This window comes from Nicotiana sylvestris, chromosome 4 (assembly GCF_000393655.2).
Source record: "Nicotiana sylvestris chromosome 4, ASM39365v2, whole genome shotgun sequence".
Lineage (NCBI taxonomy): Eukaryota > Viridiplantae > Streptophyta > Magnoliopsida > Solanales > Solanaceae > Nicotiana > Nicotiana sylvestris.
Genome location: NC_091060.1, coordinates 113,310,495 through 113,326,617, shown reverse-complemented (window position 1 = coordinate 113,326,617; position 16,123 = coordinate 113,310,495). Strand labels below are relative to the sequence as shown.

General features: G+C 35.8%; 1 non-coding gene across 1 annotated transcript; it reads right to left on the bottom strand.

Moving 5' to 3' along the window:
• Positions 1–3,370: 3,370 nt before the first annotated feature.
• On the bottom strand, positions 3,371–3,461 carry TRNAY-GUA (transfer RNA tyrosine (anticodon GUA)). Its single transcript is given in 2 exon segments — positions 3,371–3,406; positions 3,425–3,461. It is a non-coding gene; the product is annotated as a tRNA-Tyr (tRNA).
• Positions 3,462–16,123: the final 12,662 nt, after the last annotated feature.

The window sequence follows — 16,123 nt, the reverse complement described above, 5'->3', positions numbered from 1 at the left end:
TTGGTCTTGGGAAACGTGCTTCTTTGATATTTCTCATACCTGACACCAATTTCATTGTACTTATGTTGAAGTTATATTCTTATAACTTGGGTTAAGAAAGATCCTGTGACCCTGATGTTTCTTTATCCTACACCGACCTTTTGTTTTGACTGCGATCGGTCCTTCTGTCAATGGTGAACTTATCTGCTATTCAGAGGTTTCAGCTACGGCCTTCAGTTCGCTCGTAGGGAAAAAATCGGCCCCTTGAAGTCTGTCTGTCATAGTCATCTTTTGATTTTTCTCTATCCTTCTCACGTCCTTTAGACAATGATGGAAAGCTAACTTGACCATCTTCGATTCTTATCTTTGACTCGTACCGGTTGTGGACATTTGCCTAAGTGGTTTCTTGAAACTCGAGCAGACTTTCCTTCAATTTTTGGGAAGCGTCTGAACTTCTCGGATTCAATCCTTTGGTGAATGCTTCGGCTGCCCATTCATCCGGGGCAGTTAGGAGCAACATTATTTCCTTCTAGAAATGAGTAACGTATTCACATAACAACTTAGACTCTCCTCGCGCAATCCTGAATATATCGGCCTTTCGGGCTTGCACTTTTCTGGCCCCGGCATAGGCGTTGATGAAAGAATCCGGAGCATCTCAAAGGAGTCAATGGAATGCTCGGGTAATAATGAATACCACGAGTTTCTCCAAATTTCTTTAACAACACAAATTCAATTTTGTGAGGAGCTAAATCATTTCCTTTTACCGTTGTTGTATAGGTAGTAATATGCTTTGAGAATATGAAGTCCCGTCATACTTTGGCACTTCAGGCATTTTGAACCGTTTCGGGATCAACTCTGGTGCAACGCTCGGCTTGTACGACAATTGAGTATACTTCTATGAATCCGGGCCTTTCAATACTGATGGGTATACTGGGAGGTATTGGATCTCGACTGTTTGCATTGTTGGAAGCACCTGGCAGTGCTTGCTTCAATTTCATCATAACCTTATCGAGCCGCGAGAGATGGCCTAGGATGATCGCCTGTTGCTCTTGTAAAACCCTTACCGCGTCAACAACATGCTCCTCATCAGCATCATCGGGAGTTGCCTCCCGAACTTGCCGAGGATACTGCCTGTAATGAACCGGTGTGGCATCATTCTCCTCATTACGACTGTCACTGATTGAGTCCTCGAAGTGAGGCCGATCCCCTTGAATTTCGGGATTATATGTGTTTTAACGGTATTATCTACCATTTCTTATGGTTTTTCTTTAAGACAGAACAATCAAAATACGTTAGTAAAAATGTTAAGGATCAATTTAATTGCACTGCTATCTAAGCCCCACGGTGGGCACCAAACTGTTTGCCTGTAAAGCGCTATAGTTGAATTTATACGTAGTTTCTAGACAAGTAAGCTAATTTGATCCATAAATAATAAAATAATTAAAGAATAATACGATATTTAGCCTCAGAATGTAGATGGAATAGCGGAATAACGATTCCGGGAACAAGACTTCGAGTCACAGCAATGATGAGATCAAAAATCAAGAAAGTAAATGATATTAAACTTTGTATAGAATGTAGTATGAGTATGCTAGAAAATTCGTCCCTTTACAGTGATAACTGAGCTCTCTATTTATAGCTATGTCTTGGGAAGGAGATCCTAGTATCGTGCCCTCCTTTAATGTCAATTATGAGGGCCATTGATCAAGATGTAACGGTGGAAATAAATGCCAAATTCCATGTAACGGGCTGCCGTTCCTAATACTACAGAATATTCTTTATTAAATGCTACCGGACGCAAAATATTTAATACATCTTTATGAATATTTTCTCTCCTGGTGACAAGTGAAATCGCTGCGTTCTGTGACCATTTCCGTCTTGGATTTCACGTATCGTTCCTCTAGGTGATCACGTGTTATATCATATTTTTCCTTATACAATATACTTACTTTAATAATAAGTGAATAAGTTATTTTACTTGTTAATGTAAGAAGTATGACATATATGATGCCTTTCTTTTGATTCAATGCTGGAGTCAAATTGATGCACACACCAATATACATAAGTTGTGGTGGAAGGACTGAGATTTTTTTATTATCAACCGTATTTATGGGGTTTGAATCATAAGAAATGAAGAACTTCTTGATAGGTAACTTTTATCTCTTTAGCAGATTAATTTGGCACGAATTCTAATTTCAGATATTGGATAATTAAAATAAAGAAAAGTTATGCAGACAAACTTTTCTCTATCTTGACAAGCAATAAATGATAGTACAAAGGCATTGGTTTCCACGGGATTTTCCGATTTTTTTTTCTTTTCTTTTTGCTACAATGACTTATTTTCCTTTCTAATTTTTGTACGATAATTTTGAGTGTGTCGAGAAATTTAGAAGAATTAGTCTCATTCAAAGTAATAATAACTTGTCTTATTTGATGAATGTTTCTAAGATTAGAAATGAAAATATGAAAAACATTGCGAAAATGAAGATATATGGGGGGGGGGGGGGGGACCTATTTTGTGGTTAGCAGATTGATTTCTAATTTGGAATCTGCCGACACTCAGCTGTCATGTGTTGACAATGTGCAATTTCTATATTTAAATTAAATCTTTTTTATACTACGTACTCCGTATTATTTTACGTCATCTATTATTTTCTGCGTTTGGCTTGTGATTTTGCCACCGACAGTTGGCGTAGGGTCACCTTCAAGATGGTACTTCTAACCCATTATTAGCTAATTTGTTTTCAAGCTTTATGACTTTCCAATTGCTTGCTTTCCATCTGTCATGAGATTATCAATCAGGGTTATTTAGTTGATTGTATTGTATTGGTATAATTACTTCTTAAAACAAACTTTGAAAATAATAGTATGATATTTGGTTGGCACCGTAAGAAAAAGCAACTCTTTGTGTAATTAATAGGTATTTGGTTGGTCGCATAATAATTTTATAAAAATTGATGTAATGTTTTTGAGGTGGTATTAAATGATTTTTGCATTAAGTTTTGAATTTTTTTATCTATTATTGTTTTATGCGAGATAAGACATAAAATAAAATATATTTACTGCCAATACGTGGATTATACTATTCGAAGATAAAAATGCCCTTATATTAAATAATTCATGAATAATAACACATTTATTGTTAATTACCACACAATTTATTTATTATTAATCATTTTTTCATTATTATTTTAAGCAATCATAGTATTTTAATTTCATTCTTGGTAAAAGCTTGCTTTTATACTAATTTCTTTTTTCTCAGTGGAAGACCAAAAAAGGGTAACAATAAACGAAATGTTCGTCATTAATCGTAGCATTCTTCTAATTTCTGTTTTCTATGTGGGAGAGCAAAAAAAGGGAAAAAATAAACGAATTGGCTAAAAAATTTAAATCCGACCTACCGGATTCGAACCAGTGACCTAAGGATTAGCTGAGGGTTTTCCCACTACAGTCCTCCGCTCTACCAACTGAGCTAAGGTCGGATGATGCCACACATATTTCTTACAAAATGATTTAAACAATCATGCAACACATGGTTCTACCCTCGATTAATGAATGTCAACAAGTTCCCATACAAATAAAAAATGTATGATAATCATAAAAGTCTGTGTACTAATATAGTGGATTGAGATGAGCCTAAAGAACAAAAAGGCTAGCTGAGGGTAATAAAATATACTCCTACTCTTAGCTAGGAGTACGACATTTTAAATTACTTTATAATGATGATGAGTTTTTGTAAACCTTTTTAAACTTTGTAGAAATCAAGGTAACTTAGTTTCTTGGTAAATGTTGTGTTCCAATGATTATTCTTTGTTGAGAAAGATCCCTCTTTCAAGAAAAAGAAAAAACATGACAGATATCAAGGGCAGGAACACATTACACATTTTAAAATGGTTTCCAACGAACCATATACAACAGTCCTCTCTTTAACAAATACATCAATTTTTATTTAAAAAATTATATAAATAATTGATATTTTATAGTATACGGCTGACCATCAGTTATAGGTAATATTCCATTGCCACTGATCTCGACTTTGGTCCCTATCCTTCAAGCAGAAACAAAGAAGAATAATGAAAAAATTGCACTGGAAAAGCTGATCAATGTGAATTGAGAAATATGAGTGTCGTACAACATATGTTGCATGACGGAATAATTTTTTATGGAAATATTATCTTAAAGAATATCTTTTACATAAAATACTATTTCAGGCTTGGTTGGTGAATGACATTTTTTTACAGATATATCTAAAAAAATATATCAATAATGGTAACAAATTATAAAATATTTTGTGAGATTTTAAGTAATAAAGATCTATAATAACGTCTAAAATTAATTAGAGCAAGTAATATGAAATTAAAAATAAAAATAATTATTATAAGTTAAGTTGAGGGGCATTTTGGTGAAAAACGTTTTCCTTATAAAGTATTTTCTACAACCAAACACCAAAGAGTAATTTACACATAAAAATGATTTACATAGCAAATGACTCCCATCATATATACCACATACCCTAATTCTCCATTTTTCCTTACATTTTGTTTTTCGAGGATGTGTTTGTGGGGTTGATACCCTAATTCAGACATGTCTCACATTCCAAGAGAATGGTTCAGTATCTAACTGCAAGCATTGTGTCCTCTTATGGGAGCAACTCTTCCTTTATGTTTTTTCCCCTCCAACCACAAATAATAAAGGAAATTTTTTAGGGTGAAACTTTTTTCTCAATAGAAAAACCAAAAACGTCTCTTCAGAAAACATGCATTGAGGTGTTTAGCGGGCCTCTTAACCTTGTAAAACATAAATTGGGCTCTGGATTGATCCATATATAAGCCATATTTTTGTGCAATCTAGGTAGCATCATTTTATATTGCAATTAGAAATCACTCCTTCTGTTTAACTATCGCTTTAGCTCTTACTCTCTTATACGTCCATCAAATAAATACAAGATATAATTTACTCATGTTGAGGTTGATATTAAAACTCTTTAGGAAAATAGAAAAACAAGGTAGGTTGCAGATTCTGACTCTTACTGGATCTCCAGATTGCCAAGCAGTGTAACGTAATATTTTTGAGGTTTCGGGGTGTTACTCTATTACTCGTATATTGCTGTCGCATCTGTTGGATTAGTCTCTAAGTTCAACAAACTCTAAGCAAGTAATAATGGGTTGAAAATGATCGAATTTATTCATTTATGTACCTTTTTTCTCGGTTATGTGGATTCTGACTATGCAGGAGATCTTGACAGAAGAAGGTCCACAACTGGATACATCTTTACCCTCGTTGGCAGTGCCGTCAGTTGGAAGTCGACTTTGCAGTCGATTGTCGCTTTGTCTACGACAGAAGCAGAATACATGGCAGCAGCGGAGGCGGTAAAGGAAGCTATCTGGTTGAAAAGTTTAGTAGCGGAATTGAGTTTGGTTCAGCTGGAATCAACTCTTAGATGTGATAGTCAGAGTGCTATTCATCTAATGAAAAATCAGAGATTTCATGAGCGCACTAAACACATTGATGTCAGATTTCATTTTATTCGAGATGTTATTGATGAGGGAACTATCAAGGTCGTGAAGGTTATCACAGACGATAATGCTGCAGACATGTTGACCAAGATAGTCCCGCTCGCTAAGTTTGCACACTGCAAGGACTTGGCGGGGGTGTGCATCAACTGATGCAACTCCGAAGAGAACAGTTGCTAGGTGGAGGTGGTATGTTCAACAATGGTTTGATTCTTCTTGTTTCTTACAACGGGGTTGCCCAGTAAGCTTAGAAGTTTTGGCCAGAGTTGTTCACACGCTCGAAACGCAAACCAAGGTGGAGATTGAAAATGTTGGTTTATGTTTAGTCAACAATGGCATGCCAATTGGAAGAGTTGGTGGAAAGAGTTGGTGTGGATGCTAGGAGGAAGCTTCCTCCTTTGATGTCACCCATGACATCAAGAGGAGGTAGTTTGATGTCACCAATGACATCAAGAGGAGGTCTTTACCTCTATAAATAGATGCACTCCTTCATTTGTAGAAACCATCCCAAAAATAATACAACACATTGTAGTGAGTAGAGAGTTAAGAGAGAAATTCTCTTAAGTGTAATTGGGAACTCTCCCCTTCCTTTGTTAATATTAAAAAGGCAACTGTTCTCTGGTGGACGTAGGATTATTTTGATCCGAACCACGTTAAATCTTGTGTTCTTTCTTTTACGTTTCCGCTAACAATTGGTATCAGAGCAACATGATTCTTTAACGATCCAAGGAGGAAGAACAAGCAAAGATGAGTTCCATGAAGTTTGAAATTGATAGATTCAGTGGACGCAACAACTTCAATATCTGAAAGATCCAGATGATGGCGTTACTACGGAGGGAAGGTTCAATCCATGCTATTGACGGAAAGTATCCTAAGGATATATCAACTCCCAACACGGAGAAGATTGAAGGGGATGCATTGAGTGCAATCCAACTATCCCTTGCACCTAATGTGCTTTGTGAAGTGAGTACGGGTACCAAAGAGACGGCCAAACAGTTATGGGAAAAGCTAGAAGGGTTATACCAAGACCGATCAGTGACAACAAGGATATTGTTACAACGACGTCTTCACACATTTAATATGGGGTCAGGTACTTCGTTACAAGATCATTTAGATGCGTTCAATTAACTTGTCATGGACTTACAGATTGCAGGAATTAAAAAGGAGGAGGAGAAGCTTGCATGTGCTTTGCTATTTTCATTGACTTCAGGATATCGTGATATTGAAAATTCAATGATGTATAACAAGGAGCCTATCAAGATTGAGCAAGTGCGGCAGACACTTAACTCTAGTGATGTGCGGAGGCACATTGAAGGAGATAAAAATGACCAGGCAAGTGGGCTCTTTGTAAGAGGCCGGACTAGCCAACAGGGAAAGAGCAAATCAAAGCACAGATCAAAGTCTCGTGTGAACAAAAAGAATACAGAGTGTTGGGGTTATGGCAAGAAGGGGCACTTTGAACGAGACTGCCCAATGTCAAAGTCCAAGGAAAAGGCGAGTGCATCCACAGTTGAACAGGTACATGATTTTGATAATGATTATGTACTAACAACATCGTGTAATAATAATAGTAGTTATGGAAACAAATGGGTGTTAGACTCTGCTTGCACTCTGCATATGACGTTCCGAAAAGACTGGTTTAGCAGCTATGAGAAAAGTGGAGGAACCGTAGTAATGGGCAATAATGCAACTTGTGCAATAGTTGGCATTGGCTCAGTTCGGGTTCGCTGCCATGATGGAGTCGTGAGGACTATTACACAAGTCCGTCATGTTCCTGATCTGAAGAAGAATTTGATCTCCCTGAGTACTCTGGATGAACAAGGCTACAGGTACATGAGCGAAGCAGGAACTATAAAGGTGACTAAAGGTTCTTTAGTCATGCTGAAAGGCAAGCTGGAGAACGGCCTTTACACATTGGCCGGAAGCACCATTGTTGGCTCTGCAAATGCATCTACAGTGCAGTTATCTAATGATGACAAGGCAAGACTATGGCACATGAGACTGGGTCATATGAGCGCACGTGGACTGGAGATGTTGAGCAATCGTAAACTTTTGGAAGGTGAGAAGATCAGCACGCTTGACTTCTGTGAGCACTGCGTTCTAGGGAAGCAGAAAGAAGGTCAGCTTCAGTACTGGCAAACACAAGACAAGAGGAGTGCTAGACTACATCCATTCAGATTTATGGGGTCCCTCTAAACTTCCATCGAAGGGCAAAAAGAGGTATCTTCTCACTTTTATTGATGATTTCTCACGAAAGGTTTGGGTGCATTTTTTGAAGGCAAAAAGTGATGCTTTTGAAGCATTTAAAGAGTGGAAGATTTTGGTTGAAAATCAAATGGAGCGGAAAATCAAGTATCTTCGCACAGACAATGGCTTGGAGTTTTGCAATGAAGAGTTTAATGAATTCTGCAAGGTTCATGGGATCTCAAGACATAGGACTGTCAGGCATACCCCACAGTAGAATGGAGTTGCCGAGAGAATGAACAGAACTCTTCTTGAAAAGGCTCGTTGTATGCTCCTACAAGCCAAAATGTCCAAAGTATTTTGGGCTGAAGCAGTTCACACTACTGCTCATATTGTCAATCGATCTCCAGCATCGACAATTGACTTTAAGACTCCGAATGAGGTATGGTCAGGTGAACCCTCTAACTATTCATACTTACGAGTATTTGGGTGTCCAGCTTATTATCACGTTAATGAAGGAAAGCTTGAACCAAGGGCTAAGAAGGCCATATTCGTAGGGTATGTGGATGGAGTAAAAGGGTACAAACTTTGGTGTTTGTCTTTACTCAAATTTATAGTTAGTAGAGATGTCACCTTTGATGAATCCTCTATACTTGATCCCCGTAAAGTTTCCGTGGAGTTTTCAGGAAACAAGAACGACGAGCAGGTGGAGCTTCCGGTGGAGCTTGCCAAGGAAAAGGATCAAGAGACTCAGGTTAAAGATGAGTCAGAAGATGTAGACCTTGAAGAACTTGCTGTCAATGAACCATACACAATTGCAAAGGGGAGGGAGAAGAGGCAGACACGAGAACCGGAACGCCTTATAGATCAAGCAAACTTGATTGCATATGCGTTCGTAGCTGCACAAGAAGAGATTAAGGATCTGGAGCCCTCCTCGTATATTGAAGCAACTTCTTGCAAGGATGCTGTACAATGGCGGTTAGCCATGACTGAAGAGATGGAGTCTCTTCACAAGAATCAGACATGGGTCTTAGTGAAAAGACAAAAGGGGAAGAGGACAGTTGGATGCAAGTGGGTCTACCGAAAGAAAGAGGGAATTCCTGAAGTGGAAGATGCTAGGTTCAAGGCGAGATTGGTTGCAAAAGGATTCAGTCAGAAGGAGGGAATTGACTACAATGAGATTTTCTCTCCAGTCGTGAAGCATAGCTCAATTCGCGTGCTACTAGCATTGGTTGCCCAATTTGACTTGGAGCTTCAACAGCTTGATGTCAAAACTGCTTTCTTACACGGTGATCTAGAAGAGACAATCTATATGGATCAGCCTGAAGGTTTCCTAGCTGAGGGAAAAGAAGATCACGTATGCCAACTAAAGAAGTGTTTGTATGGTTTGAAGCAATCCCCTAGACAGTGGTACAAGAGGTTTGATGCATTCATGACTACGCATGAATTCTCAAGGAGTGCATTTGATAGCTGTGTGTATCACAAGAAGATGTCTGGCAACTCAATGATTTATTTACTGTTGTATGTTGATGATATGCTTATTGCTGCTAACAACATTACAGCGATAAATGCTTTGAAGAAACTATTGAGTAAGGAATTTGACATGAAGGATTTAGGAGCTGCAAAGAAAATCCTTGGTATGGAGATTTCAAGAGAAGACGGTATTGTACATCTTTCTCAGAAGAGGTACAATGAAAGGGTTCTCGAGAGATTCAATATGCATACATGCAAGCCTATAAGTACACCATTAGCTCCTCATTTTAAACTTTTAGAGTTACAAATGCCTCAGTACGAGGATGAGGTAGAGCATATGTCAAAGATTCCTTATGCCAGTACAGTTGGTAGCATTATGTATGCTATGGTATGCACACGTCTATATATTGCTCAATCTGTAAGTGTGGTAAGTAGATACATGTCCAGCCCAGGAAAGAGGCATTGGGAAGCTGTCAAGTGGATATTGAGATATCTCAAAGGAGCTTCTAGTGTTGGTCTGACCTTTCGAAAAAGTGGTGGAAGTATTTCAATTCTCGATTATGTAGATTCTGACTATGCAGGAGATTTTGACAGAAGAAGGTCCACAACTGGATACATCTTTATCCTCGTTGGCAGTGCCATTAGTTGGAAGTCGACTCTGCAGTCGATTGCCACTTTGTATACAACAGAAGCAGAATACATGGCAGCAGCGGAGGCGGTGAAGGAAGCTATTTGGTTGAAAGGTTTAGTAGCGGAATTGAGTTTGGTTCAGCTGGAATCAACTCTTAGATGTGATAGTCAGAGTGCTATTCATCTAATGAAAAATCAGAGATTTCATGAGCGCACTAAACACATTGATGTCAGATTTCATTTTATTCCAGATGTTGTTGAAGAGGGAACTATCAAGGTCGTGAAGGTTATCACAGACGATAATGCTGCAGATATGTTGACCAAGATAGTCCCACTCGCTAAGTTTGCACACTGCAAGGACTTGGCGGGGGTGTGCATCAACTGATGCAACTCCGAAGAGAACAGTTGTTAGGTGGAGGTGGTATGTTCAACAATGGTTTGATTCTTCTTGTTTCTTACAACGGGGTTGCCCAGTAAGCTTAGAAGTTTTGGCCAGAGTTGTTCACACGCGCGCTCGAAACGCAAACCAAGGTGGAGATTGAAGGTGTTGGTTTATGTTTAGTCAACAATGGCATGCCAATTGGAAGAGTTGGTGGAAAGAGTTGGTGTGGATGCTAGGAGGAAGCTTCCTCCTTTGATGTCACCCATGACATCAAGAGGAGGTAGTTTGATGTCACCAATGACATCAAGAGGAGGTCTTTACCTCTATAAATAGATGCACTCCTTCATTTGTAGAAACCATCCCAAAAATAATACAACACATTGTAGTGAGTAGAGAGTTAAGAGAGAAATTCTCTTAAGTGTAATTGGGAACTCTCCCCTTCCTTTGTTAATATTAAAAAGGCAACTGTTCTCTGGTGGACGTAGGATTATTTTGATCCGAACCACGTTAAATCTTGTGTTCTTTCTTTTACATTTTTGCTAACACTATTCGCGATCTTAATTACCCACCTCAACTTGGCCTTTTGAGAGTCATTACCCCCTGGATGCTGATGTGGTAAAGAGTGTGGGTGCACTCGCCTGCACGTGGCATTTTTTTTAAAAATAAAATATATTTTTACCTTTTTAAGTATGTTACTTCTTTAGATAAAAATTTTCGAATACAATTTATGATAAAACTACATTATTTAGGCTAAATATTTTTATTTGGCTAAAAGTAATAAAATTTTAGTTAATCTTTTTTTGAATTTGACCTAAAAATAAATATTTATACAATTGAAATAAATAGTCAAGGTATCTAAAAAGTTATAAAAAATACATAGTTTGAAATTAATTATTTTGACTATAATTTTTTATATAGCTCTAATTTATAGCGCTCTAAAATATAATTTTTACAGATTTTACTTGGAAAAGTAAAAATACACAGTTGAAATAAAAGGAGTGTTCTCTTTTTATTTCTTCTTTTGATGCAATGACTATTTATTTCAACTGTGAATTTTTACTTTTTCAGGTAAAATTTGTAAAAAAATATATTTGTAGAGCACAATAATTTAAAGGTATATAAAAAATTGTAGCCAATATAATTAATTTCAAACTATGTATTTTTTTTATAAATCTTTAGATGCGTTGACTATTTTATTTCAATTGTATAAATCTTTATTTGCAGGTTTAATTCAAAAAAAAGATTAACTAAAACTTTATTATTTTTAGCCAAATAAAAAAAATTTAGCCTAAATAATGTAGTTCTATCCAAGTTTTATCATAAATTGTATTCGAAATTTTTTATCTAAAGAAGTAACATACTTAAAAAGGTAAAAATATATTTTATTTTTAAAAAAAATGTCACATATACAGAAAAAATCCACGTGGCAGGCGAGTGCACCCACATTCTTTGCTACATCAGCGTCCAGGGGGTAATGGCTCTCAAAATGCCAAGTTGAGGAGGGTAATTAAAACCGCGAATAGTTTAAGGCTATAACTAATAATCCGTGTCAAGTTTAGGTGGGTTTTAAGGTATTTTGTCAAAATAAATTGGATCGAAACCACAAATTCTTGATCATAGTTGGCCTAATTAGTCTGAATTAAGAAAGCGAAATGCATAATTTTGGCCATTTCAAAAAATAATAGCCGATATAATGTATCCATATATACATATTTCATACACTTTTCGTCTAGCGAATGTACTAGTTTTAGTCGACTAACCAGTTTTGTATTTTGCCCATTAAAAAATAACTGTTGTAGATTCTGTTAGTTTCATACAATACTTATCTGACTTTGCCCTTAATGCTTTATTGGGCCTATTGGAGCAACTCTTTGGGGGCAAAGTGCAGCAATAGTCACTTTTAAGTCCGCTATTTAAAATATATTCATAATTTACAATAGATTTAAATATTAGTCAATTCATCCAAACTTCAGGACTAAGTGTCCTAAATTTGGAAATTCAGGACTTAGTGTCCTGAATTTTTGAGCTGCTAATTTGAAATTCAGGACTAAGTGTCCTGAATTTATGAACCATTAATTTGAACTTCAGGACATAAGATTCGAACTTCAGAATACAATTTTTGAACTTTAGGACACAATGTCCTGAATTTCTGAACTACTAATTTAAAATTCAGGACATAAGATTCGAACTTCAGGACACAATTTTCGAACTTTAGGACACAATGTCATGAAGTTTGGATTTTGAGGTTTAAACTCTAGGACGTCGTGTCTTGAAATTTGAGCGAAATTGGCTAATCTTTAAATACATTATAAATTGTGGATATATTTTAAACAAAATGCTTAAAAGTGGCTACCTGATGTCATTTCCACCTCTTTTGGTATGAATTGAACATGGAAATAGCACGGACTAGCCATTTTTCGGACTGGTAATCAAAAAATAGTCAGTATTTGCAAAGTCATTGAAAAATAGCCATTGTTTTGCTGAAACACGAAAAGTTTCAGCATAATATGCGGGATTATGGAGCTCTTACGTATAAACTTTCAGCATATTTTATTGGAACTCCAGCACACGAAAAGTTCCAGCATAATATACTGGATTATGGAACTAATGTTGTATTGTGGTCCGGTCCCGGGCCAAACGGGCCTGGGCTTGAGGCTGTCCCGGGCCAAACGGTCCCAATGTGTGGAACCGGCCCACGGCGGTCCTAAGCCCACATGGTCCCGGGCTAAATGGGCAGGCCCGCGGGCCTAAACGGGCCTAACAGATTTTTTTCGTTTCGGGCTATTTTTTTTAATTTTTTTTTATCTAAGGCACTTTCTTGTAAACTATATATGTAAATACTAGTATAAATTGCTTATATATAGCTATATAAATATACATAGTATATATAGTATGTATAGTATGTATATATAAGGGTGTATTATGTGTATATATAATTATATATTGCCTTATATATATGTATGTGTATATATATATATACACACACACACACACACACACACACACATATATATATATATATATAGGCTATTTTATTTAATTTTTTTATCTAAGGCACTTTCTTGTAAACTATATATGTATATACTAGTATATATTGCTTATATATAGCTATATAAATATATATAGTATGTATATATAATGGTATATTATGTGTATATATAATTATATATTGCCTTATGTAATATATATTGCCTAATATATGTGTATGTATATATAGGCTATTTTTTTAATTTTTTTTATCTAAGGTACTTTCTTGTAAACTATATATGTATATACTAGTATAAATTGCTTATATATAGCTATATAAATATATATAGTATATATAGTATATATAGTATGTATTATATATATATATAGTTTATAAGGGTGTATTATGTGTATATATAATTATATATTGCCTTATGTAATATATATTGCCTTATATATATATATATATATATATAGGCTATTGTTTTTAATTTTTTTTATCTAAGGTACTTTCTTGTAAACTATATATATATATATATATATACTAGTATAATTTGCTTATATATAGCTATATAAATATATATAGTATATATAGTATCTATAGTATGTATTAGATATATATATATATATATATATATATATATATATAGTTTATATGTATTAGATATATAATATATATACTATATCAAATTTAAACACAAAATAAATTGCAAAGAAATATTCAAGGGAATGTCTTATATATTTTACTATTACGACATTAACAAAGAATGGCAATATCTTTCTTAGTCTTCCTCCCCCAATGGAATGAGCACAACAAGGTACTAATACCACCATTAAAAGGAAAAAAAACTAAGGAAGATGTGCCAAAATACAAGTTACATGTTAGTCTATGTATTATCTCTAACAAATCTCATAAATCCTTGAAGGTCCGGAGGAATTTCCGTTGGTGGTGGTGGAAAAGAAGCTTGTTCATCACCGCTTCCGGGCGAAGCAGCATCCTGCGCAAGTTCCGGTAGCATTTCTTCATAAGATTCATCTATCTCCGGTTGTGATTCTGCAAGTCCAAAATTTCTTCTTTCCGAACGGATCCAATTTCTGAAGAGTACTGATTTTTCCAAGCTCTCCCTCATAGACACTCTATGATCACCGATTTGAAGTCTCGCTTGACTGAATGCGCTCTCCGATGCCATTGTTGAAGCTTGAACACTTAAAATATCTCGAGCCATCCTTTAAAGAACCGGATAGTGTTTTTGTTTGTCCTTACACCATTCCAAAACATCGAAGGAGCCGTCAGGATTCTCTGATTCAAGTCCCTGCGACAAATAAACTTGAAGCTCATTTAGTTGTGAACTATCACCAAAATTATCACCTTGAGAACCCCTGAACTCCGTCCAAGAACTAAGGGCTTTTAGGCCCGCAGTTCTTTTAGATGCTTGCGAACTAGACGAAGTAGGAGTTGGAACATTTGGTCTAGCTTGATCTAAGGCAAGTTGATAAGCATTATAAATAGTTTGAGCATTTATTTTAATTGAGGCTTTTGCATCTCCAAGTGTAGCAAATTCCTCAGCTGAAAGTGATAAAGCGTTATAAATTTTTGAATACCAAAAGTGAGGACCTCCTAATTTCATTGTAGGATTTAACAATGCAGCAACACAAAAAATAGGGGGGATAGGAAAAAAATATTTTTAAACTTAGCTTTCATAGAATTAATAGCTTCTTCATAAATTACTCCACCCTCTGAAAATTGAGTAAATAAATCTACAAGTGCTGCAATATAAACTAAACAGTTAGAAATAGTAGGATAATATTGGCCAGATAATTCATTTGTAGCAATATGAAATTGTTCTAAAAAGTCTACAAAGCATTTTAACATTACTCCAATCTTGATTTGTAAGGTGCTCATCATCATCATCATCACCATCACCTACACGAGCATTATACGTTGCGCTTATTGGGTTCCTATATTCATATGCAACAACTAAACTTTCATACATGTAATTCCATCTAGTCGGACAAGGTTTAGGAACCTTTCTTTCTCTAAGGCCAAATTCATCACATTTTTTAAAATAGTCTCTAAGTCTACTTCTACGGTTTGAATAAAAAAGCCAATTAAGAGCCATTTTAACCTTTTCAATTTCTACATTTAAAACTTTCATACCAGCACCGACGATTAAATGGTAAATATGACAAATACATCTAACATGAAAAATATTACTAAATGCAGGATTTAGTGTAGTTGTAAGCAAGCCTATAGTATTAGTGTTACTAGAAGCATTATCCATTGAAACCGACATAATTTTATCTCTAATGCAAAAATATCTACAAATATCTGCAACTGTGTTAGCAATAAACTTACCTGTGTGGCGTGAATTAATTATTCTATAAGCAATAATGCACTTTTGCATTATCCACTCCTCATCTATCCAATACAGCTAGATAATCACAGTCATTACCACTTCTACCAATATCAGTAGTAATAGCAATGCGACAATCTATATGAGTAAATAAATAGCGCAAATATTATTCATATTCATGTTTATATTTATAAATATCGCTCTTTACGGTTGCGCGAGGCGATCCTTTATAAGTAGGATTAAAAAATCTTCTAATATAATGCACAAAATGAGGGTTAGAAGGAAAACTATAGGGTAAGCACATAACAGTAACTATTTTTGCCAATTCTTCACGATCTTTATTTGGATAATAATATAAAATGTCACCGGTAACAGTGTTAATTCCCGGTTGAACTAAATTTGAATCTGTACTAGGATTAACCGTACTATCTACACTTGTCCCCTCTTGCGCAGCTTTCATTTGTAAAAATCTAGCTTTATCTCTAGGGTGTTTCAATATGTGTCTAGTCAAACTACTCGTACCGCTACGGTCTCCAGTAAATTTATGAACTAGTTGAGACCCACAAGTGTTACGCTTAGCCTTATTTTTTTCTCTTAGTTGAGTAAAAAAATACCAAACAAGAGATGTTTCGGGCCGTTTA